Source organism: Vidua chalybeata, chromosome 17 (assembly GCF_026979565.1).
Source record: "Vidua chalybeata isolate OUT-0048 chromosome 17, bVidCha1 merged haplotype, whole genome shotgun sequence".
In the NCBI taxonomy this organism is placed as follows: domain Eukaryota; kingdom Metazoa; phylum Chordata; class Aves; order Passeriformes; family Viduidae; genus Vidua; species Vidua chalybeata.
The window spans coordinates 12,014,849-12,039,684 of record NC_071546.1 but is presented as its reverse complement, the minus strand read 5'-3'; the positions used below and the strand labels follow the sequence as shown (position 1 = coordinate 12,039,684).

At 41.9% G+C, this 24,836-nt stretch overlaps 1 protein-coding gene across 6 annotated transcripts in view; it reads right to left on the bottom strand.

The window, feature by feature from the left end:
* PMEPA1 (prostate transmembrane protein, androgen induced 1) overlaps window positions 1–24,836 on the bottom strand; it is a 273,819-nt gene that overhangs the window by 120,625 nt on the left and 128,358 nt on the right. Inside the window, exons 4-5 of one of the 6 annotated variants that reach the window (XR_008433884.1) lie at window positions 18,958–19,180; window positions 9,111–9,449 (exon numbers count right to left, since the gene is read on the bottom strand). The exons of 1 other annotated variant lie outside the window; for it this stretch is intronic. The gene's annotated coding sequence lies outside the window, so the exon portion shown is untranslated. Of the gene's footprint in view, window positions 1–9,110; window positions 9,450–13,600; window positions 13,669–13,690; window positions 14,055–17,817; window positions 18,033–18,957; window positions 19,181–24,836 lie in introns of those variants that run through there. 4 more of the 6 variants (XR_008433883.1, XR_008433882.1, XR_008433881.1 and 1 more) reach the window with 4 other exon arrangements.

Here is a 24,836-nt window from a genome sequence, read left to right as displayed (position 1 = left end):
TCCTTTCTGCTTTGAAGCTAACCCAGTGTACCATCCTGGCCCTTCTGCATCAGGCTCATTTGGATTCAAACTGCACAAGACTGAGATGACTGGCAGACAGGATGGATGGATGGAGCAGAGGAAAGGATTCTAACCTTAACAGTATCCTTGAACTTAAAACCTATGTTACATTTTTAAACACACTTAGACCTTTAACTTAGTAGTTAGCAGATTAATGAGATGCACAGACTGACATTTTATTTGAAATTTTCCAGGCAGAGAAACACAAAGTGCTCAGCATGAAGAGCAGGCTGAGTTGCGATGACAGCAAGCCCCCTCAATCACTCCAGGCTTCAGCATACTCAGATATAAAACAATGAGCACAAGTTGGAGAACAGAATAAAAATGTTGATTAAATTTTTATTCAGTCCCTTTTATGTGTGTGATTCCACATGTGTGCCACACTCACATGGCCAGAACAGCAAAGGTCACTGCCCAGTCAGTGCTTTCAGCCCTGGGCTCATGATACTCGCGGCTTTGAAGAGCTCTTTGGAGGCTCAACCCAAAAAGGTCTTCCTGGCTCAGAGACAAGCTGGAGTCACAAGGATCAGCCTGGCCCATGAACATCTGAAACACATGGCTGCATAGGGAACTTAGAGGGAAGGTGAGCAGCTGTCCAAAACCTCCCATCTCCAGCTTTTTCCATGCTTTTGTTGTCTGGCTGTCCTTCACACCTCAGAAACCCAGGCGAGGTTTTGTCCTTGCTCACACAGCTCTGCAAATCCACTGCTCAGTCCCACCACATGGCTTCTTCTGGGCATGATGTTTCCCTCATGAACTCAACTGCCTGAGGAAGGTTCCAGAAAAGAACCTTCTGGGGGAAACACAGGTACAGAAAACAAGGGAATGGCTTTGAGAATAATCCATTGGGCATCTTCCTTTCTCCTACACTAAGAAAGAATTTCTCTGCCCAAATCTCATCCTTGTTTACCTTTCTTTCATTGTTCAATGCCCTAATCTTCTAAAAGCCCGAGGCAGAAACTGTGGAGGTGTTTGTGTCATGTGCACCACTTGGCCCAGTCCATCTTGTGACACACTGGAACGAGCAGCCTGTCTCCATATGACTAATGTCCCAATTGTTTTATTTCAGAGCAACTCAGAGTTTAAAGTCTTTAAGTCAGCTTTGGCCTAGGTTCAGAGCACATATTTTCCCTCCCAGTTCTGCATAGCCTTACAAGCCACAGCAACAGAAAGTTGGAGCTGCTTCTCACCCACTGAGCCTGGGTGCCCATGCACACATTAAGAGACCGTTCACCTTTCAGTACGTATCTAGGCTAAACTGATTTCGCTTTCAAGAAAGAGGAAAACTTAGTGCTTAATGGATTTTTACTGAACTCTAAGGCAGTTTGGAAGTACATTCTGACATGCAGCATTAAACACTACTGCAGCTGTGCTCAGAGGAATGGGCAAATACATGCAAGCTCACAGAGCAGAGCTTTTACCTCACCTCAAATTGTTGCCTGAGCCTTTGGGGGCTTATCCCAGCACCCAGTGGAGTTAATGAGAGAATAACCAAAGGATTTGGGAACACTTGAGTGAATTTCTACTATAAATTTGCTTATGGAAGCAACTATGTTGGTAAAGATAGATATTCCCAAGCTAGAACAGGTTAATTTTACACCACACGCCCCCAAAAATGTAGCAAAGCTTGGTGAACAAATGGTTTCATTCTGATCAGATTTTGTGTCTCTTAGTGAAATCACAAATTTATACACGACATGCTGGGTGACTGATAGCCAGGTGGGACTTGGAAATACATCTTAACAAACACATTGGGCATATTTGTCACAGACTTGTATGTGTAGGAGCTTTGCCTTAGCTGACAAAATACACTTCTTTTTCCCTGTCAAATGTAACAGTCAGGTATTCAACTCATTTGAGCAACTGCAGGTAGTAAAAATTGCACTTAAAAAAATTGAAATAAAATCACATAAACCAAAGGCTACATCTATCTTGTCCATTTCTCCCTGTCCATGCAGTTTTCCACTCCTGCATGTATGTTGCATTATTTTTCCTCTCTTTTCTTTATGGAACCACACTCTTCAGAGCAACTATTATCTCTTTACGTATTCATAATCTTTAAAATAAGGGCATCCTTGTGTTTGTAGGTGTAACCTTAAGAGAAATAATAGTAAAACTCTATGTTAGAGGCACAGAGAGACAGCCAGCACAGTGACACCCACCTCAACCTGTCTTGGAGTTAGGCAGACAGCCCAGGAGCCAACACTGTCACAGATGTGACAATGGAGGACAAGTTTGGATTAGGAAGTCTTATTTTATTCTATTTTTTTACAGGCTTTTCCACTCAGTTGGCTTGGATACCATTTACCCTCAGGTACTTTGGAAACAATCTCAGGAGTTGTTAGCAGTTGTTTTTGAGGATTCCTAAGGGACAGGGAAGGGCCAGAGTCCTGGCACAAGACCAGCACAGCACCCACCAGAAAGCAGGAGATGAAGAACTGGGAAATTACTGTCTGGCAAAATAAAATTTCAGCTTCTGCACAGGTACCTAAACAAAAGAATGAAACCACTTGTAAAGCCACAGAAGATAACAAGAAAATCAGCAAGCACAAACATACAGCTACTGGGAACAGATGATGTCAAATCAAGCTTTATTCTTTCCATGACAGGATTACAGGCTCAGGGATAGAGGAGAAACAACAGTTGTCATGGCTTGTTTTAAGCAAGTCTTTTGACTCTGACTCATGAGACATTCTTATAGGCAAGCTCAGAAATTTGATCTTCAAATAACTCAGTAGTGGATGCAAGAGGCTGAAAAACTATGCAACAGAATATTTAATAGGAAATCATTGTCAAATTGGAAGCAAGTTGTGAGTGGATATCCTGAAGAGCTGTTCTGGGTCTAGTTCCATTATTTCTGTTAATGTCTCGGAGTGTGGAATAGGAAAATTTGTAGAAGACAATGGAAATACTTCAGCAAGGTTGGGCAAAGATCTATCAATAGTGATGTGAGTAAAGCTGATCTTGCCACAGGGCACAGTTGGACTTCAGTCAACTCCTTTAGTCCCTGTTCTTATGCTGTTTGTGCATGTGGGTAAAAATCTTCGGGCCCAAGAGCAAGGGGTGGAAAGTTAATAGTTAACAACTTGCTTTTTGGATAGTGCAGCCACAGAAAATCTGAAAAATATTGCCAGCTACCCCTTCCCATAGTCCTTGTAACCTTACGAGATAATTAATAATAGCAGAAGGTTGCCCTAAAGCCAAGGACCAGGGGGCAGGTGATGATCTCAGTGCATTTCCTTGCACAGCTTTGCTGCCCAGAGCCAGCAGAGGTTGGGGTCAACTAACTTGGATTATGCACCAGTGTCTTTTAATTGTGTCTGCAATGAAATATGGACGTGCACAGCCTCCAGAAGTGCCTGGCATGTGACCCCTAGTTATCATGGGCTTCATACAGCCTAGGTTAAATCCTCTAAGAGATCAGAGAAGAGTGCCTTGTCATCACAAATCTTGAGCCCTTCCAGCACAGAGTGAACGACAAAGTCCTTCAATGCTTTACAGCCCAAGTGCCTGTGGGATTCCTTAATTATCCTTTGCAATAATTAAGGCACAAACAATTGATACAAGAACCTCCATTTGTTTAGAGTGTGCAGATTCCCTTCCCCAAAGGCTGGAGAAAGCTCAAATACATTTATACTCCAAAGCTGCTCTTCTCCAACGGGGGATTGTTCTGCTTGGCTGGGAATGAAAGCCATCTCGGCACGGTGGCAGGTAGGGCTGCATTAAGGCAGCAGTTGAGGGCCCACAGGAGCTACTTGATTACACATTGGAACAGCTTCATTCTTCAAGGACTGGCATCAGGCCAATTAGTCCTATAGGAAGACTGATGTTTTAACTAAGACACATCCATCTACACTGCAGCTTTATAAACACACTGTTTGCTGAGTAGGGACTGCCTGTGCAGTTCTATTTCTGATTTTCTAGAAAGGTCAAAGGACATCAGGCAGATATACTGGAAACCTGAAAAGCACATCAGTGAAATTCAGACAAGTAAGATCTAAAATTATTCAGTACAGCCTTCACTTGATAATCTGCTATAGATTTAAATGCTACAAGCAAAACAGTTGCATTTTGTGAGTATCTTTTAGGGTCCTCTCTACCTAGAAAATCCAGCCAGGAAGAAAGCAGCCCCTCAGGAACCTGTAGACACTCAGCAAGGAGGGAATAAATGTACAGCAGGCAAAGCAACAAACTCAGCTACCTCAGAGGAAACCACAGCCCTGAAGGCGACCCTGGACACGTTCAGACTCACAGTGCAGAGGGAAAGTCACACAGCTGGCTCTGGGGGCAGCTGGTGGTGACAAATACACATCCCTCACTCCAGCCCCATGCCAGGGCCTCTGCCATGGTGCAGCTGATCCAACAAATCCCACGCTGGGAGTCGGAGCACCAGGGAGAGGCTGCGGATGGATGCTGCCTCTGAGGCTGCTGTCAGTGCCACCAGGCTGGAACTGCCACTCCTGCTGGTGGCTCTCCAGAGCTCCCAGGTCTGCTGACCCTTCCCTTCCACCTTCCCACCCTTTCTGTGACCTGATATGAGACTTGTGCACTGGGAAAGAAGGAACCTGAGAGGCTTTTTTCCAGCCGTTGACTTGACTCACAGGGTGTGTTCCAGCATGGAAGCCAAAGGCCACTCCAGGTTCACTGGGAATGGGAGGTGCAGATTCTCAGTAGAACTTTGGCAAGAAAGCTGCTTTTGTCAGTCTGTCTTGCAGCCAGCAAATGGGAGGGAACAGCCCTGAGATTCCAGATCCTTCCTAACACACACAGTTGTAAATGAGAGCCTCTGTAGCTTCCAACATTATGCAATCAGTTACATTAGAAAAAATAAATTAATCATCACCAGTTTTAAGATCTACAGTAAATATAAAGAAGATAATTTTAAAAGACCTTAATTATATTACAAAATGTAGTCCTCTTAATACCAAGCTATAAAAGTTGGTTGCAGATTTTAACTGGGCTTCAGTTTTACAAGTATGACTATAAGCTACAAATTTGCTTCTTCAGAGAAGCCTGAAGACAGGATGGGGAAGAAGCTCTTGTTCCTGCAATGCACCAAAGCTGATCTGTAGCCAGAAGAAGTTTTGGACATTATGTATTTACAGCACCAGCACGTAAACCAGGAGTCAGACAGGGCAGCCCTGCCAGGCTCTGCAGAACAACTCTGCTATTCTTCCCTCTAGGGATAAGCTCAACACTCAGATCTTATGAGGGAAAATACCCCTGAAATTCACACCAGGCAGCTCTGAAGGTGCCAAACCCAGGTCTGCCACTGCACCTCTGAGTATCACCCACTCAAATGAGCAATGCTCAGTGAGAAAGGTCCTGCATGCACAGGCACCTGAGGAGGGTTAAACAGTCCCTAATTTCAGGTATATCCATCAAAATTCGATAGCTGAATTTCCTTTATAGTCCATGGGCAATCACACTTGCAGTGTGATACATCCAACCTCTTTTAGTAGTCAGCTGCAAGTCCAGGTATGACCTTTGAAGTGTTTCTTTCTCTTCACTGAGTACAAAAGAAGTAGAGAGACTGTTTCATACAGGGGTGCTGCATTGTGGACATCTTCCAGTAGGTGAGATGAATCCAGCCAGGCTGTGTAAGAGCAAGGGGAAAACTGCAAAGCTGAAAAACTGCTGCAAAGCATTTTGCAGCATCCTATGAGTTTAGTCTTCTAGTTTTGCACAAAGTCCTCAAAGATCCTGAAGTCAGGTCTGATTTTTAAATTACTCAGATTTTCTCCCTCTGTTGGCAGCACTCTGTTAGAAGAATTACAGAACCACAGTGCTTGTTCTCTGGACAAAATTAAAAAAAAAATACTCCCTATGTGGAGTTCTTTATCATCCGTTTGGTAATTAATTTCCTCATTAAATGTTGACCATGAGTTTACAATAAAAAGTAATTAAGCGAGGCCACAAGCTGCAGAGGTTGGATGAGCTTTTGAGCACTCCCTAATTGAAGGCCTTGCTGTGTGCCAAAGGGTAGCTGGAGCATCTTTCCAAAGGTGAGATCAACAACTTCCAGTGAAATGACATCTGTCAGGACAACAGCTTCATTAACCTCAGCCCACCCAGGGCTGCCTGAGCTGTCCCAGCACTGCCAACCCATTTCCTGCTTGTCACATTTCAAATGGCTCAAGTCCCTTGGTAGTCCCATCTTCTAATTAGTCACCAGTTACACTGTCAGGTATTTTATTCCCACAACTGTGTGAGGAAATGAGGATTAGCTCTTGAATTCTGCAAAAAGGAATGGTTATCACTGGTTCTCTGCCTCCTTTTCTACCCACAGCAGTCCCTGTTCCAGCAGCATGAAAGCAGTCTAGAAAGCACCTGAATATCTTCCTGCATGTTTTTGGTAAAAAAAATTACCTCTGTAGGGAAATGTGCCGCAATTCAAGACTGTTCTCACAGACATCCCCAATTATTTTCACTTTCTTTTAAAGCACCAACCTCTTGTTTACTCACTGATGTATCTCAGCATGAGAATCTCCTAAGTTCAAAGCTTATCTATTTTTTTTTTGCTGATACAAGTATTCCTTCCAGTGTTTACCCAGCTCATGCAAGCCCCTCTAATTTTGTCAGTGTTATCTTTTCAAAGGTATTTTGTCTGTTCAAATACACTCAATGTAAAACAAAACCAAAGGCGGCATACAGTTTGAAAAGAAGAATGCAAAAGGCAGTAAAGCAAGAACAGCCCTGCCAGGGCCTTTCCATGAGGGATCCAGGATAACTGGGGCTCAATTCTGACAAAGGCAGCACTGCAAGCAGTGGAACTAAAAACACTCCAGTGGGAAATATGTGTAAACTGGTTTTAAACTGCAGCACAATACAACACCTTTGATCTGAGGGCTTAGTTCAGACAGAACAAGACTGACAGATAAAACAATATTCCTCCAAATATGTAAAGGGCTGCTGCAAAGGGAAAAGGACTTATCTGTCCTCTGGTGGGAAGGATTGGAAGACTGGGCTACCACTTAACAGGTGAGGGAAAACTTTCTGCTAGAAAGAGGGGGAGTTTGTAGAATTTGAGTAATGGGAAAGGGTCAGAGAGACAGTGTTGGAACAGTGTGGACTGTCTTGGGACAGCTAATGGATCAGATGATAGTGTGATGTGCAAAATATTTTCTAATCACCATCTTTTCAGAAAGTCAGAGTTTGACATATTCAAAATGTGGAATCAGCATTAATATCCAAAGCAACTCAAAGCCTACTCTGAACTGCAAGTCTCACGATAGTTCATGGGTTTGCTTTTTTAAAGCCCCAGCTGCCAGATTCATGCATTGCAAAGCGATCTCATCTTTCATTTTAAAAAGTTATATTTCCACTTCTCAAAGCTGTGGAAAGAAGCCTGAAAAGATGAAGTGCCAGTATCCTTAACAGCTCCAAAGAGAGAAGGCAAATAAAAGGAATTCAAAGTACATTGGTTTAAGCCAAACTCATAATTTCTTTTTCCCAGGCCTAGCTCATGATTTTTGAGAACTGGCATTTGGAAATGCTGGAAACACAAAACTCTTAATAAGGAACAGGGGGGAGTTACTAAGAAGCTTGAAGAAAGCTGTAAGATTTGTTCACTACAGTAAAAACGTGAGCATTAAAGAACTGAAAGGGGAGATTTGTTAAAGGCTACCAAAATTCTGGTACTTTCTCACACAACAATCAGCTCCACAGTCCCTGGTGACTGAGCTGTGCCTCTCTTTGTTACAGTTTTACCTTTAATTGTATGTCAGCCTGCTGGCTGGAACGTGACAAACTCATTTTGTTTCCTGGGGAAAGAGAGAAGCCTTTTGGGGCTATAGAGAGCCTGATCCCTGTGACCAAAACATTCAAACAAATACAGACAGAGAACAAACCCAGCTTCTGTATTCAGTGTTCATGGCCTCGTTTATTTTGCTCTTACCCAGCATCTTTGTGGTGAATGATGCTATCTGAAAGCCTTTTTTACTGACTTTAGGAAGTATATTTTTTGATAAAGGAACAATTATGGAATTAATTTGTTTTTTAAACAAGCTTTTCTTACAGGATTTTTTTCCTTTTTAATGAGCTTGAATAGCAAAAACATTTCATCAAGCTTCTGTTGATGTACTTAAATATGTCCAAATAAATAGCATATTTCAAGTTAAGTAAATAACAAATCTGGATCCAGTTTAAGCCCAAGAAAAATAATAATATTGTCTATCCATGCCGATGAATATGCTGTAATGTATTATATATGCTTTGAGATTGCTAGACAAAAACCTACATATGTAACAGAATATGACTGAAATTCAGTCAGACATGTTTTCCATTCCTCAGAAACTGAAAATCCACAGCAGATCTTCAATTCTCCCACTAGGACAAAAATATTTCTTTATTGCCTCTTGCCCATCCACCAGCTGAAGGGAGCTAACTCCACATGCACACTCTTATCTCCACACAAGCTGTACACTTTGGGGAGCATATGCTAAATAGATTAAATGAGAAAACAAGTTGTTGCAAATATTTTTTTGCCTTAAAAACTGCCCAGGCAGTTTTTGATTTAAGATAACCTTGCATTTGAGTAAAGGAAGAATAATTAAAAATATTTATTAATTTTCATGGAAGAAATTTAGTATTTTGTGATCAATTTCAATTTTACTGTAAGTACAAAACTCAACTCCTCTAAAATTGCAAAATGTCTCATTGATAATACAGAGACAGAGACCATAGATCAAGTGATTCCTTTACCCAAGGTCTTTCTGTGCAGTGGTGGGTATTCATATTCCTAAAATTCCCTGCCTAGCATTTTCAAATAGACTATGGAAAGTAAAGGAATGTGTAAAATTAAGGACACTGCTCACATTGCTCATGTGATCACCCTGTGTGTGCATGCACTGTCCCCTTCAAATGTGCTGCTGCATTAGTGCTGAAATACAACAAAATGCAAAACATTGAGATGCTTAAGAGACTTTTAAAGAAAATGCTGTGACAATTTGGCCTTGCACAGAGTGGTACCGTGTTTGACTACCTGAATTAGATTTAATCTGGCTCCCCCAGTGGTAATAATAATATAATATGCTGTAAAAAGGAGTCTAAAAATCTTAAATTGAATCTGTATGTTTGCTAAGAAAGTGGCTTTGTCGGCTGTACATTACAAAATTTTAATATTTTCAGCAGGCAAGCAATATATCTTGTCTAGACACTGGTGAAATTTTCAGACACAAAATTATTTTAAATTCTAAAACAAATAATGCAGACTTCACCCCCCCATCCCTAACAGATTGTGGAATGTCATTTACTTTAAATTTGCAGCCAGACATCACATAGCCAGAGAAATTGCCTGTAAGAAAAATAGGCTGACACTTATCACTGCATTCCAGGGGGACCAGGGGGTGATGTCAGCTCTCTCTGTTTCTCCCAGACAATTGAGCGTCCTACAAATCAATAAAAACAAGGTTTATTGGTATGTTTGCTTTATCACACTTGAGCCACTTTCATTGTCCTAGTGACAAAGTCTTCACAAATTGAATCATTAAACACAGTAATTGTGTTTCAAATACATTTTAGAGAGGAGGAAGGGAAGGGAGGGTGTAAAAGATTATTTGCTGCAGTATTTACGGCTGCAGAATTTAGGTTTGTAACAGTTTGCCGTACCTATATTTTATTTTTCAATATGGAAAAAGGAGCAGGGGGAGGGGACAGAGGAGGGACCCCAGTAAGTGGAACAAACAGTCGCACTCAAATTTAGCCCAGCAAAGCTTTTAATGTTTCGCTGAGCTAATGTTATATAAGGAATTTCTCAACAGCTCCTCGCGCAAAATGTCAAACTTATTTTAAAATTATTTTTATAAAAATAGATGGTCTTGAAAAAAAAAAAAAAAATTAAAAATTGCACCCTGGAGTCGGGATCTAAGGACTGTTACCATCCTGGTGGTTAAAATAATTCCTTCCCGGGTGTTGCTCAGTCCCTTACGCAAGCCTGTAAACTCATTTCGCCCCAGCACTCTTTAAATCTTTGTCGCTCTTTGCATATGTGGTTGTGATTTACATGCCACCCACATTTAAAGAGATATTGACATTTTCAAGACGGCTATTTTAGCCCCTGGATTTTTTAAATGGAATCAATCACACTTTATTTCTTCCCTCAGGAGCCCAGACCTGTGTTTGTGGCTCGCCCACCTCTCTCTCCGCAGCCCCAGGGGCGTCCCAAAGCCCCATGTGAACGTTCCAATCCCCTCGGCGACTCCAGCCACGGATTGTGGCACCCTGGCAGGGCTGGGTGCCCCCAGCGCTGGGATTTCGGCCTCCCTGCTCTCACAGTTGCTATGCAGGCCGAGCTCGGGTGGCAGGGGCACATTTCACAGGAGGGTCCGGCGCTGTGCACAGAATGGGCAGCGAACGGCGGCTCCGTGTCAGCGGCTTTGCTGGGCTCAATGGCGCTGACCGAGCCGGGCCAGGCCCATGGAGCTCCCACAGCTTCCACACGCTCCAGGCCTGGGAGCTGCCACTGCCTTGGGACTTCCACACTGCCACTGCCTTGGGACTGCAGCACGGAGTGCTCCGGGCAATGGCATTTGGTTTTTTTGTCTTAGCACCCTTGTGGAGCAGGGAGGGGATGGGGGGACAGCAGAGGTCCTGTGGCTGGAAAAGCCAGGCTTAGCTGCACCCACACAACCACGAATCTGCCTAAAGAGCCACCGTGCAGGTGACACTGTCCTTCCCCTGCAGGAATCAGGGAACACGTCTCACTCCCCTCCTTTGATCTTTGCATTTTTCTTACTCAATTAGCCTGAAATGGAACACGGTCATGCTTCCAGCTGCAGTTTCCTTCGAGCACAGAGGTATCAGACCTTTCCACACATTATACAAATTGCACTTCATTGCTGAAAATCAAATCTAAGAGGCAATGATATCCACGTAAAAATACCATAAGGATGTACAAGTGCTTCCTACCCTGCACTGTTTCCTAAGATGAATGGAGGAATGTCAGTCAGGAGCTCTGGCTCCTCCAGCAGCTTTCAGTTTTTTGGGGCCCTTCCCCACATTCCACTGCTGTTGGGAGTGTCAGCAAGGCAGTGTTTTAGGGAAACCCAGCAAAGCACACTTAGTGCCCAGCACACATCACAGCACTGATCTCCAGGCAGTGTGTGCAGACTCAATCCCATCTTGGCCAGCAGCAGAACTATAGCTGTGTCCTGATGTTTGGCAGGGATTAATTCAGGCTTCCTTCATCTCACAGAAACAGCCTTATATGGGCCTTGCCAGAAATTTCGTTTAAAGATAGTTAATAGTTAGTGATCCACTTTGATCCTGCCAAGTAAGGGTGGACAGGATAATGGACTTGCTTGGTGACTCTTCTCCCTTTCTGAGGTAGTTGTTGAGGCAGGAAAAATCTCCTGCTGTGTGTAGAGAAAATATTCTCCAGGAGCTCCCTGGTACCACTTCAAGTGTAAGGCAGAGCATCCTCCAGCCCTCCCTGCTTTCACTCAAATCTGCTGCTGCAGCCACCAACTGCAACCCAGTGGTGATCCTGCAGTGACAGCAATTCTCTTCCCCCTCTGCTATGCACAGCAATGCCACTCATGGGCACTAATGATGATAAAAGCCTTCTTGAAACTTAGAGGGGAGGGATATAAGTACGTTGTTCATGTGTGTGAAAAAATTCACCTGCATCTGGGTCATTCCTTCCATCAAACCATGCAAACCAAACTCAGCAAGCTCACGACAGACACATGGGCAGGTGATGGCTGCACCTTGCATTTTAAAAAGATCCTTGTGCAAACTGGCTCCCTTGGCTGTATTATACACCATTTATCTTGGAGGAGATCTGCTCCAAAAGGAGAGTCTGGGTTTGGTGAGTCTGTCAGTGACGGCTCTATTTCCCAGTATATATTTACACTACCATCAGACTTGGTGAGTGGGTTTGCTGTCAAACTCGCGAAGCACAAACCTGACAGTTTGGTTTGAAGTTCCCTTCCCCACTCTTGGGTCGCACGAGAACACTGAATAGATGCATTTGCTATAGGTTATAGCAATCCTGACAGTAGTGAATGAATGATTGCTCCTAAAAAGTACAGCTTGTTCTGACATTATCTCTCCATTGCATTCTAAAAGTGGCTAAACCAGAGACATCCTTCCCCGTCTCTCCCCACCCCGCTGCCATTCAGCATCTCTTCTGGTTCAGCAGCCTGCATTTCCTCACTGATGTGAAGGGGCTATGGATTTACACCAGGGGGATGTGATGCCCAGTGGTAACATTTACAGCATAACAACCATTTATTTTTCCAGAGAAGTGTTTAGCTTATTGATGAAAGAAAAAGTATTCTACCCTCTTGTGTGTCTAAGTAGTCAACATCCCTAGTGAAATGAATAAAATTCTCATAATCTGTTCCACTGGAGCCTATTTCTGTTATAACTGAAAGCAGGAAATGTTGTTGCAGACTTCCATGGGAGCAGCGTTTGCCTCATGAAGAAGAATTGGTTAAACATTGCATAATTTAGTAACTCCTGACTTAAGAAAACTTCAAGACCTGCTCCCCAAGAAAGCCACACTGTTTGTAGCTGGGAACAGCCTGGCTGGATCAGTAGCACTGGCAGCAATGAAAGACTCTAAAACATAGATAAGAAAAATGATTAACTGACCTCATATGAATAGTTGTGCTTAAAATTAGGGCAGACACTCAAGAACTCTGCTGAATCAGGGCCTTGATTATTGGTACCAGTAATGAATGCAGACATTTGGGAAGGTATGTTTCATTGCTGCCATCATGTTTTATTTTTGGAGATATTAAGGAAAGATATCAAGAAGATATAAAACAAGTAATTAAATTCCTGTTTTGTGTAATGCAGAACAAATATTTGCTTCAAGTTTTATGGGCATCTTGCAAATCAAAATCATAAAGGCAGATGAGCTTTTGTTTAAAAAAGGCACGCTGATGGCTCAGCAGAAAATAATAAGTTTGTTTTTGGAAGAAAAAAAAAAAACCCTGACATGAAGCACAAATGCATTTCATTAGGTGACACTAATAGGGGCTGTCAGGTGCCTTCAGTAGCAGCAAACATCCTCTCATGTCTCAGGCTTGTGTGGAAGTCAAGAGCACAGACTTAGCTCAGATAAGATATTTGATTTGTGTTTGCTCAGGAAAATGGTCTGACAGTTTAGTTAAAAGGAATTTGTATTGAATTGGAGTAAAATTTGGACTCGATAACAGCCAAGAGAATACTGGGGCTGGGCTGGACCCAGCATTAGACAATGGAAACAAGCTGATGAACAAGTTACTGGGGAATATTTACTGAAGCACATTCTTTCTTTTTCTTTCTTTCTTTCTTTCTTTCTTTCTTTCTTTCTTTCTTTCTTTCTTTCTTTCTTTCTTTCTTTCTTTCTTTCTTTCTTTCTTTCTTTCTTTCTTTCTTTCTTTCTTTCTTTCTTTCTTTCTTTCTTTCTTTCTTTCTTTCTTTCTTTCTTTCTTTCTTTTTCTTTCTTTCTTTCTTTCTTTCTTTCTTTCTTCTTTCTTTCTTTCTTTTCTCTTTCTTTCTTTCTTTCTTCTTTCTTTCTTTCTTTCTTTCTTTCTTTCTTTCTCTCTTTCTCTCTCTCTCTCTTTCTCTCTCTCTCTCTCTCTCTCTCTTTCTCTCTTTCTTTCTCACATGGACTGCCTGGTTTGGACACAGTAAAAAAATCAGTTTCCAAAAAGTACAATCCTACATTGTCGTTCTTTCTCTTTACTTGTATTAACACTTTCTGACCCCTCTAAAATCTGCCTTGAGTTTGACCTAGTCAGAAATCAAAGGAATACAAAACAGTTATTATGGTATAGTTTCAATACTATTTTCATGTTTAAAGGAGGGAGTAAGGACAAACAAATACTTGGTACTGGAAGGGGCAGGGTTTGAAGCTTTGTAACTTTACCCTCCTGTCTCAGCTGAGCTCCCTGTCCATATTATAACTCCATGGCTGGGCCTTTCCAGGAAGAGAAGGGAGGGCAGCCTGGGGTGGAGGTTTCTGGGTTTCCAGGTGTGTGGCAATCCAGCCACAGAGAATTCTAGAAGCACAAATTGAGAGCTTTCAAATTCCCACCAGGCACTGCTGGCATTCCTGGATTTAAATATTTTCCCATTTTAGAGAAAATATTTCATTTAGGTTGATCTGCTCCTATATCCATTATTTCCATAACATTTTATAAAATAAGGGAATTACTGCAAAAATTGTCCAAGACAGATTTTTTTTTTCACTTGCTCTATTTCAGATTATGCCCACATTAGATTTTCACCTCTCTGCTGACATCCCCAAAGCAGAAACTAAGGTTGCTATTGACGTAATTTTGATATTTAACATACAGTTAGGTGCACAAGAAAGATCCCATGAGCAATGAATTCTTTTCCTCAGATAAATTAACCCTGTGGTGGAGTAAAACACATCCCCTCTTTGCCTCTGAATTCAGCACTATAGATGACAAAGAGAAAAGGTGAGGTCTGTAAGAAGAGCCAGCGCTTTTATCAGGGCAGCTAATGCAGACAAAAACAAGGAAATAAAACATACTAATATATTTTCTGCTGTTCTGTTCTCAGGAGGGTTGAAACAATGAAGTAGCCTAAGTAATGCACAGAGCAGACTGGATTTATAGCTGAAGCTCCATCCTTTACCTGGCTGCATGGGCTGCACTGCCACCACTGCACTGCAAACTCACCCTGCAAGATGCTGCAGATTCCTCTGATACATCACAGCACCACAGAGTAACAAATCTGGCCTTTAAGCATCCTCCCACTAGCACAGGAAATACTCTGCTGTCCCTACGGAGTAGGTAGGACAGACTCTCTGTCATAATGTCTTTTAGCATATGGTCAATGGACAGAATCTGGGAGAGTTCCAAGGAAATTTGTACTTCCCCAGCTTTTGCTATTTGTAACACCGTAGTACTGTGCCCTGGGGGTAAATAATCAGCCCCATTTTCCTAATGAGGAAATTCATCCAAGGTCATATGCTAAGTCAGTGGCACTGCAAGCCATGAAATTCAGGTCATGGGCAGGAATTACCTCTGCTGTCGCTGCAGCTTAATTGCATTTCAGAAACTACACTTATTTGGTATGATAATACACCAGCACCTGTTGTAACGAGACAGTACAAGAACAGCAGCCAAAAAGAGGCAGAAATACATCAAAGAGATGTGGTAAACAGTAGTAACTAATAGGAACTATAATAAGCCTCAGGAATTAGTAGCTAAGAATATTTCTGGGAAAGAGTATTATGGCAAAACATTACTGATCAAAGCCTGTAGACTCTAATCGTGCCAGTGCTTTCTTATAGGTAGAATCATCTTAGAGGAGTCTCAGCAAATTCAGTTTAGTCCCAAATTATAAGGTTATAAATAGTCTTTCAAAACTCTTTCTAAACGAGTCTAACTACATCCGTTCCCAATGTGAAGCTACCAGAGGGGCAAGTGATCCTGAGTCAAGGCAAGAATTGGTCTTGTGTAAAACCAGCCATTCCTTCTTTTTATTTGGACTTTTTTTTTTTTCACTTGTCACTGATTCTAAATTTTTTGGTGAAAGCTATCTGGTTAGTCTTAAATTATACAGAGCTTTTGCACTGTCTTTTCATTATGGATACCCAAATTCTGCCCTCCTCAGTGCTCACTTTGCCAAAGCATCAAAGACCAAGAATGAAATGTATTATAAATCCAGGAGCAAATGCACAGAAACGAGGTGGGGAATGGCACTATCAATAGCAGCAAATCTAGTGCACTTAAAAGGTGGGAGCTTTTTAAAGGAGGTATCTGGGTGCGGGTTTGCCTTTCTAATAAAAGGCTCTATCATTTGAGCCATGTCACAAAGCCAACTAAATATATACTAGATTAATGATGCCTAAGTGAGTTATTGAAAAATATTGAAAAGCAAGTCCTGAACGTTCTTTACCCTCCCAGATCAGGCATATTCAAGATCAGAGCTACTCACCAGTTTAAATGCATTTTGCTGCTCTCACAGAATCTACTTACCTTGCAGAATGCAATTTAGCTGCAAGTTTGTCTGGGAGTTGAGTTTATTTTCTGGAATTACTATTTTTGTATCCTAATGGGGAAACACCCCTCCTCAGCCAAAAAAAGAACCCAGCAACCCACATTTTTTGTGTCTAGCTACAAGTAGGCCACACTTCTGAGCTTCCCACCACGTCCTGGCTCTGGTGCCTGGAATGATTCTTTAGGCTGCAGGTACAGCTACATTTAGCTCCTGACCCCTCTGTACGCAGAGTATTGGTTTATTAATACACCTATTCTTCTCTTTCCCGCTGGCCTTATTGATTTCCCTTTACTGTGAAATACTGAGGTTATTTTCAAACCTGTCTTACACCAAAACACTTAACTTTTCCCACTTGCACTGTACCGTGACAGACCTGCAAGTGTGAGATATGAATTAAAAATCAAACCCGAAAGATGTACTGCACTAAAAAACAAAGAAAAGTAAACCTCTCATTATACAATGTTTTTTTGTTTGTTTGTTTGTTTTTTTTTTAAGAAAGTTTTAGAGTAGAATGCATGCTAAGTTCATTTTCCAGCTCTTCCTCTCTCTTGCTTGTAACAACAGACTTTAGGGAGATGGATACTAAGCTTGTTAGAAGCAGCACCCACAACCAGAATACTTTGAAGGGAGTAAATTTTTGTTTGTTACAGGAAAGGGAAGGGATGAGAGGAAAACCACAGGAATAAAACCAGGCACCAGATGTTTGAACCTGGAGGTTCAAGCTCATGGTAACACTCTGTCCAACTGCAAAACTGGCTTTGAACAGAATTAAATCCTACTGAGTCCGAAATGAAGACAAGAGACAAAACCATAAAGGCACAATTCATGCACCCAACTCAAAACTTTCTGGACTTCTATGTGGATTTGATAAATTCCAAGCTTCCCTAAAAGTGATTACACTTGCAAGTATAATCAGGTTTAACTGTCCTTGTGGTGGTGTTAGAGAGATTTTGAAAGTGACCTTTTTCTCAGGAAAAAACACTTGTCAGGCTTTTAGGAGCAATGTGTACTTGGAAAATTGTTATCACAGTTGCAAAAATGTCATTGTTCTTGAAATAGCAGGTATATTCCATGGAATTTCTCCTTGGTACTATAGATCACTGCTGCAGGAGGCCTCTAAGCTGAAATGCCATTGCTGGTTTTATTGCCTGTTTTAAGTAGAATTTCACAGAACTCTCTGTTCTGGATCTATCCCACCTGCTGGTATATTTTTGTTCCTAATGATGGGAAGGCTTGCAGCACATTAACCTTCCAGAGGAAAAGTATTTCATATTTCTGTACCACATCAGCAACAAGACTCATGAGTTACATAATTTCTCTATCAAAAAGAAATAAAAGCACTGGTATAGATTTTAAATGGTGGAATAACTGCAATAGACTCACTCTTGTTACCATCACAAGACATTTGTAGCAATAAATATCACTTAAACAGGGAATGTTAATGGATTAATTGTGTTTAAGGTTGTTCCATTCCTTGGAATACTCACAATATCGCACAGATTTCTCATCCAACTGCATTAAAGCTGTGCTCAAACCCCTGTTCCCAGCTCACAGCCTGCTGCAGTCCCAGCCAGCAGTGGGATTTAGCCCTGGACATCAGGAAAACAGCTGGGACCTGCTCCCCAGGACACAGTGATCCTGCAGCAGGATCCTCCCTCTGCAGGGGCTGCGTGCTCAGAGCCCGGCAGCGCTGGAATGCAGTGACTTCATCCCGAGCAGAGGATACTGCAGCATCCTCAGAGCCCAGCAAACTGCAGAGCCCACTCAGCAGCTTTACTAAATGCAGCCATTTATTTTACTTATTTTCAGAGTTACCCGTTGCTTTTTTCTTTTCTGTTGTCATGTTTGTGTCTGCAGTTCTTTACTGTGGTTGCAGAAAGAGGCTGGAAGCTCGGACCCCTGGGCTCTCCCTGCTGTGCCTCTGTCTGGCTGGCTATTTATAGCCTTTCTCTCACTAAATTGCAGAAGTGTTGAGTGTTTTGCAACTGCATTTTGGGGACAGAATCCTGAAATGGATTTTGGGAACAAGAAAAAAGAGATTGCCTTTATTGAAAGAAAATTTGAGTGAGATAGAGGTAAAATTTGAGTGAGATAGAGGTAATTTTTTGTCTCAACAGGAGTATATATGAAAATAAAATTTTAAAAAGCCTAAAATTATTTTAATCAAGTTTTAGGGTGGCTGTCATTCTATTAAATAGTAAATTTTCAGAGAAAAAAACTTGCTATTTTCCTGCTCTGTAAGAATAGTCACTAAACCCATGTCTACCAGTCCAGAGGACATAACCCACAGGGCTTGCTACTACTTTCCATACTGCTGTGTAGAGAGAAAACTTAAATATAAGAGAAAATGAGGACTCTGCAGTTAAAACTCTCTAATTCTCTCTAATTTTGCTCCATCCCCACCACACCTCCCATTGTAACTGCTGTATCCATAACCAGGGAGTTTATTTTCCTTAGCTCTACTTTGATATTATTTAAATCGAAAAAATCTGAAATTTTAAATAACAGGGAGGACAAATTGTGCTTTCAGAGAAAGGGAGTTGGGACTCCTGCTTGAACAGATGTTAAGAATGTTTCTGAGTGTGCTAGACTCATTTACGAGTCTCTTTCACACATTTGAATCCTGGGGACATCAGCAGTTTGTTCAATATTTTCAGCCTCCATCCTAAATGCCACACTGGGAAATGAGAGGAGGGAAAAAAAAAAAAAAAGAGAGAGAAAAAGAAAAAAGAAAAAAAAAAAAAAAAGGGAAAAAAAAGAAAACCACACACACACACACACACACACACACACACAGAGCCAATCTTCCATCAGTGTGACAAGCTGCAAGCAAGAATCACAGCAAAATAGTCAAGCCAGACAGTTGGTAAGATAGAATCAGGCTGGAAAAATAGTGCAAGATGATTTTAACAGACAGATGAAAGTAGTCACCTTCTGGACTGTGCTCCTGGGGCGAGTTCGCAAACAGAAGGTTCTCCCTTCCCAGGGAGGATGGAAGTGTCACTGGCTCAGCACTGCTCAGGCTGGCTGTGGGCTCTGCAGACATGACGTAAAGAGCAGCCTGAGCAGCACCTCGAGCTCTGATTCTCCTTTTTCCCAGCAGATCTCAGTCACCTTTAGCAATGCACTCGGGGTTCCTGGGCTGGAGATGCAGCTGGAAGAGAAAACATCCTTTTATACCAAATTTATAGAGGGCACAAAAGAGAGGGGGCTCAGCTGTCTTCAGAACAGAGTGATACAAAAATATAATTAATGGCAGGGCACCAGTTTTGAATCAAAATAATTATGGGCTTTGGCAGATAATAAAACTCAGCCATTTGAGTCCCTCCAAATCCCACTGATGGGCACAACTCTAGGAATGGACTAGCCAAGAAATAAGAAGGTTTTCCTCTTGTTAAAAATACCAAAAGGAAGGAAGAGAGGTCTCTATGAAGGCTTTGCAAGACTTAGTTTCTTTCCTGTTCAGCTTTTCTTCTGTCCTTTATTGATGCAAGCAGGTAAACTTGTAAAAGGTTTAATATTGGTAGTTATGGAATTCCTCATCAGATTACTGGAGATCCCAAAAGACCAGCTGCACTTTGTTGTTTCCACTGAGCAGACCACAAGCCATCAGCACTGAGTCTCCTTATGCTTTGCAGGGTTCTGTGCCTCAGCACAAAGAACAGAAAGATAATCAGAAAGCCCAAATACCAAGTCTTGGTTCACCAAGTGCCAAGTCTTGGTTCCAGGCAGCTATTGACCTGCCATACTCCTTTGAAAAAGTCACTTCCCTCATCTTTGCTTTGTTTCCCTTCTCATATTCAGTGTGTTTTGTTTCTAGAATAAAGTTTCCTGGGGTAGGTATTTTTGCACCCATCTTCCTCTAGAAATGACAGTTTAACTTTGCTTCTTTATTGAGCTACTGAAGAATCGTTTTTTGTCAAGCATCCTTCTTTCCTCTCCTCCTGTTATAAAGCCTTCTGGTTTATATTAGAACACTAATAAAATTCTCCTGCCACTGCTAATTTCAGAAAGCTGAAGCTGGTGCACAAAAGGGACACTATCAGATAATTTGCTCTCCCTCTTACATTGACAAAATATAACACCAGTTTTATTTGTGTGTGATTTCCTGTTTTCAGCTGGAAGCATTTCACCAAATTTAAAACACACCAAAAGAACTTCAACAAATATTTTTGTTTGGGTAAAAGGTTTCTTGTCCCTGGTGATTTTCCATCCTACTTTGAGGGCCAGCCCTTGAGCAGTATATTATCAGTGACAAGGCACAGTGGTTGTGGATAATGGGGCCAATTTTGCTCTCAGGCAACCCCAGTGACTTCATTGTCTGGTCTATCTGATGAGAGGGTAGAGGCTGGTAGAATGACTCATCAAGAAAAAAAAAAGAAATGGGAAAAAAAAAAAAGCAAAGGCAGCCAAGTAAGACACAAGGCTGTCTCCTAAGGATAATTTAAATAGCAAGAGAGCTTCAAAATGCAGTAAGGAGCCAGAAATCTCTGCAGAATGGGTCTCAACAAAGAGCTATGATGCTGTGATCCACAGTGTGGAACTGAGGGTTATTTAGCTTTGGCTTTTTTGTTTGTTTGTTTTGGTTGGGGGGGGCAGGGTGTGCATCTCTTTTTGGCTTTTCTTTCAATAAAGGCAATCTCTTTTTTCTTGTTCCCAAAGAGCTAGTTTCTCCTCTTTCCACTGAGCACCCAGGCCAAGCAAAGGGAGTTGCATTTAGCTCCCTTTCTGTGCATGTTAACTTGGGGCAATAGCAACTCCTCACAGCCACTGCCTCTGTTGGATACAGGCTTTTACATTTCTGCTTCATGACCAGTGGGGGAGGGAGGGATTCTGCCCCTCTGCCCTGCTCAGGTGAGAGCCCAGCTGCAGAGCTGCCCCAGCCCTGGGCCCAGCACAGGGAGGATGTGGATCTGCTGGAGAGAGCCCAGAGAAGGCACCAGGCTGGGCAGAGGGATGGAGCAGCTCTGCTGGGAGAGCTGGGATTGTTCACGTGGACAGGAGAATATTTGGGGTGACCTCATTGTGGCCTTCCAGTACCTGAAGGAACCAACAGGAGAGATGGAGAGAAACAATTTTCAAGGGTCTGGAGTGACAGGATAATGGGGAATAGCTTCAAACTGAAAGTGAGGAGGTTTGGTTCAATATTAGGGACAAATTCTTCCCTGTGAAATTGCTGAGGCCCTGGCACAGGGTGCCCAGAGCAGCTGTGGCTGCCCCAGCCCTGGAATTGTCCAAGGCCAAGTTGGACGGGGCTTGGACAACCTGGGATAGTGGAAGGTGTCCCTGCCCAGGCCAAGTGGAAAAAGATGGGCTTTGAGGTCCTTTTCTACCATGATTCTAAATAATGAGCCTATTCTATTATTACTTCATTCTCAGGAAACAGAAGGCCCCAGACAAGGTCAGGATCCCTCCTGCAATGCACTCTGCAAACCCCTGCTGGGAGAGAGCCCCAGTTCTTAAAGCATTTAAATAGATACATCAATAAAACAGAGAGGAATAAAATGGTTCACATCCAAATTAGATGAGCAAGACATTTAAATTTCCAGTGCTCCAAGTCTCCTGCCCAGTGGACTTGGTTCCAGCTCCTCCTCCAGGTGTACAATACAACCTGGTGGGAGAAGCAGCCCAGGATAAACTATTCTGCCTTTCTCTAAAAACATTTTAAAATGTCTTTAGCCAGAGCTGGCTGGGAGTTGTCTGGTCACTAGGATCAGCAAAAGACTTAGGAGAGAAAAGCTGCAATATTTTTCCCCTGAGAGTGGGAAAAATTCTGCAAGTCTTTCGTTTTCTCAGTTCATCCCACTGCATCTATTTACTCAGCTCAGGAAGATTTGAAGAAACATGAGTAAAGGACTGGAAAATTACACTGGAAAAGAATCAGAGTAATTAAGCATCAGGAGAGCCAACACCACAAGAAACAACAAAAAGGGAAAAATACTTGTGGGTACATAGACTGATTCTAATTAATGTTTCAGTTTTTGAAAAACATTTCCAAGCTAAAAGTTTGTAATGTTACCTCAGGTTCACTTAAAACTTTTTACAGTACCTTTAAAAAATCCTGAAAATAAAGATTTTTAATGGGATTAAGAATCAGAAGAGTGATAACACTGCTGAAAAAGATCGACAACAGAACATTCATAGTCTCAAAGTATCTGAGGAGTCATGCTCTAATGTACAAGATGCTTGAGAACATACTGCTGGTATTCTGCAGTTATTTAGATAATGTTCTGATTGTGGCTTGAAATCAGTAATAACAAGCCATATGTTCACTTTTTCTGAAAAATTATTCTTTATTAATTCTATCAATAGTTACTCCTTGAATTTTAAGGCGAAAAGCATCTAATTTGTGCCTATGGCATTTGAATAAATTCCAGTTTACTTTAAAGGTCAGAAAATACTATAAGGTCTCTTCAGAAGATTTCTTACTATGAATCTATTGAATACATCTCCAAACTTTATTCCATTTATTATTTTATGTACCAGTAACAGATACATAAATCTGCCTTGATTTAACTTCAACAGAGATTTCCCTCTACAAAATCCTCCTCAAAAAGGAGGAAAATACTACATGAAACCCACAGCTCCTGCCAACCCTAACTCTTATCCATTGGTTTTAGAAGGAATATCTCAATTTATGAAGCTGAAAGTCCAGCTGTCCACTACCTTGGCTTTCATATGCAGATAAAATAATCCCAAAGGATGAAGAGAATCTATCCCAACACCTGAGAATGGACTAGGTTTGGCCATACTGCCAGCTTGGGGACCTAAAATCATGATAGGGGGATGCATCCCCTCCATGCAGGGGATTTTTCTACATCTCCTTCCACCCAATTTATGTTGAGAGAGGACCAGGTTAAGTGGTTTGACATATTTTATCTCATCCTCAAAACAGAGTTCTACTACAGAAAACTACGTTCAGTTTGAAACTCAGTCCTTTCATTTACAACAAAACTCAAGAACAACAACAACAAAAAACCCAAATAGAAATGCAGCACTTGGTGATAATCTCTCTCTAATCAAGGACACTTACTGTTTGAAAAATCTTGCATATCCAAAGTAATGATCCATGTAGGACAGAAACCCCAATGTTCTCAGCACAGTAAAAGACAATGCTTAACAAATAATAATAGTTATTACTAAGTCTTATGCACCATTGCACTTTCTAATACTGCCTTGAAGTGAAAAGGACACGATGACGTGATAAAAAAAGCTGTTCCCAGGCTATTTCCCTCTCTAATGGAATCCCCAAAATCCAGAAATATCAGACAAATCCTTGTTGGGGGACATTTCCTATTTGTTTCTCACTAAATTAATTTAAAATTTATTTCAGAGACATAACCCCTCACATTAATCTGACCCACAGAGTACACTGTGTGCCAAGCAGGACTGACACACTGGAGATTCCCCTTCATTCCAAATCTCCAAGGGCAAGGGTAGTGAGGCAACATGGGGAAACCACAGCTTTGTTCATTATTGTGGCAGCCAGGTACCAGCACACAAGACTGAGATTAGAATGAGATTTCATTCAGCAGGAAAATGAAAATCCTCCCAAAGCATTCAGGATGCATGAAAACCAAGTGCATCTGTTCTACCAGCACAGACATTTCGTTTTTGGACTATTGGGTACCTTCTAACAGACCGGGGGAGTGCTGTGAAATCTGTCTCAGCTCCCCATGGAAGCAGCAGGTACCCCCATGCTGGGGTCCCTGCCAGGGAGGAGCAGGGAATGCCCTGGGGCTGCTCCAGGCTCAGCTGTGTCCTGCATGGACACATGGACACGGCCGGACAGGCAGCGGGAGGACAGGGACTGCCGGGATCACAGGGACACTGCGCAGCCACAGGGACAGGGACGGCACCCACCAGTGACAGTGACAGTGATGGTGATGGTGACAGTGACAGTGACGGTGACAGTGACAGTGATGGTGACAGTGACAGTGACAGTGACAGTGACAGTAACGAGGGCCGAGCGCTGAGGATGTCAAGCCAAGGAGCCACGCGCTCGGCGGCGCATGGGAGCAGGGTGCAGATTATCTGCAAGGTCAAATAAACATCATAAAACATTGCCTAAGCTGTCAATTAAAGAACAAACAAGCTCATCATAATTATACAAGATAATTGTTATCTGCTGGGTGTTAATTAGATACTTTTTATCAGAGTTGTTGTCACTGAATGGAGTGTAAAACCGGTCAAAGTTATTTTTTTAATTGAAATTATTTCATAACTAGTTTTGTTCTTCCTTCAGATGAGACTAACATCTTGTTTTCCCTGGGTATGTTTTCTTAATTGCACTCCTAAGAAGCTTTAAATTTTCAAAATAAAATTACATTACTGTGTAACTAAGCTTAGCAAAGAAAAGCATGTGCAAATAAAGATATAAAAATAAAAATTCTGAGCACTATTCTCACTTTAAAATAGAAACAAAAATATTTTTTCCTATACAGTTTAAAAAAATAAAATGTACCATTTAATTAATTTTAATTTAAATGGAAATCACAACACACTCCAAATGGTAAATAAGGACTAAACTGCCAGAGAGATCAGTGCAGGTATTGAGCAGTGCAGGGGTAGATGAGGCCCAGTATCCAAGGCAAACACTTTCCTGAAGAGTTTCTCACTGCTTTGGAAAATGCAGGTGAAGCAGACAGGATGGTCTGGGTCCTGCACACAAGGGCTGCAGCTCCCTGCATTCCCTGAGAGCAAGGATGTGGAACCACCTCAGTGTCACAAGGACAGAGCAAATGCTGGAAAACACACACATGTGGAAGTTCTGATCAAAGTCTGATTAATAAAATATCAGCTTGAAATAA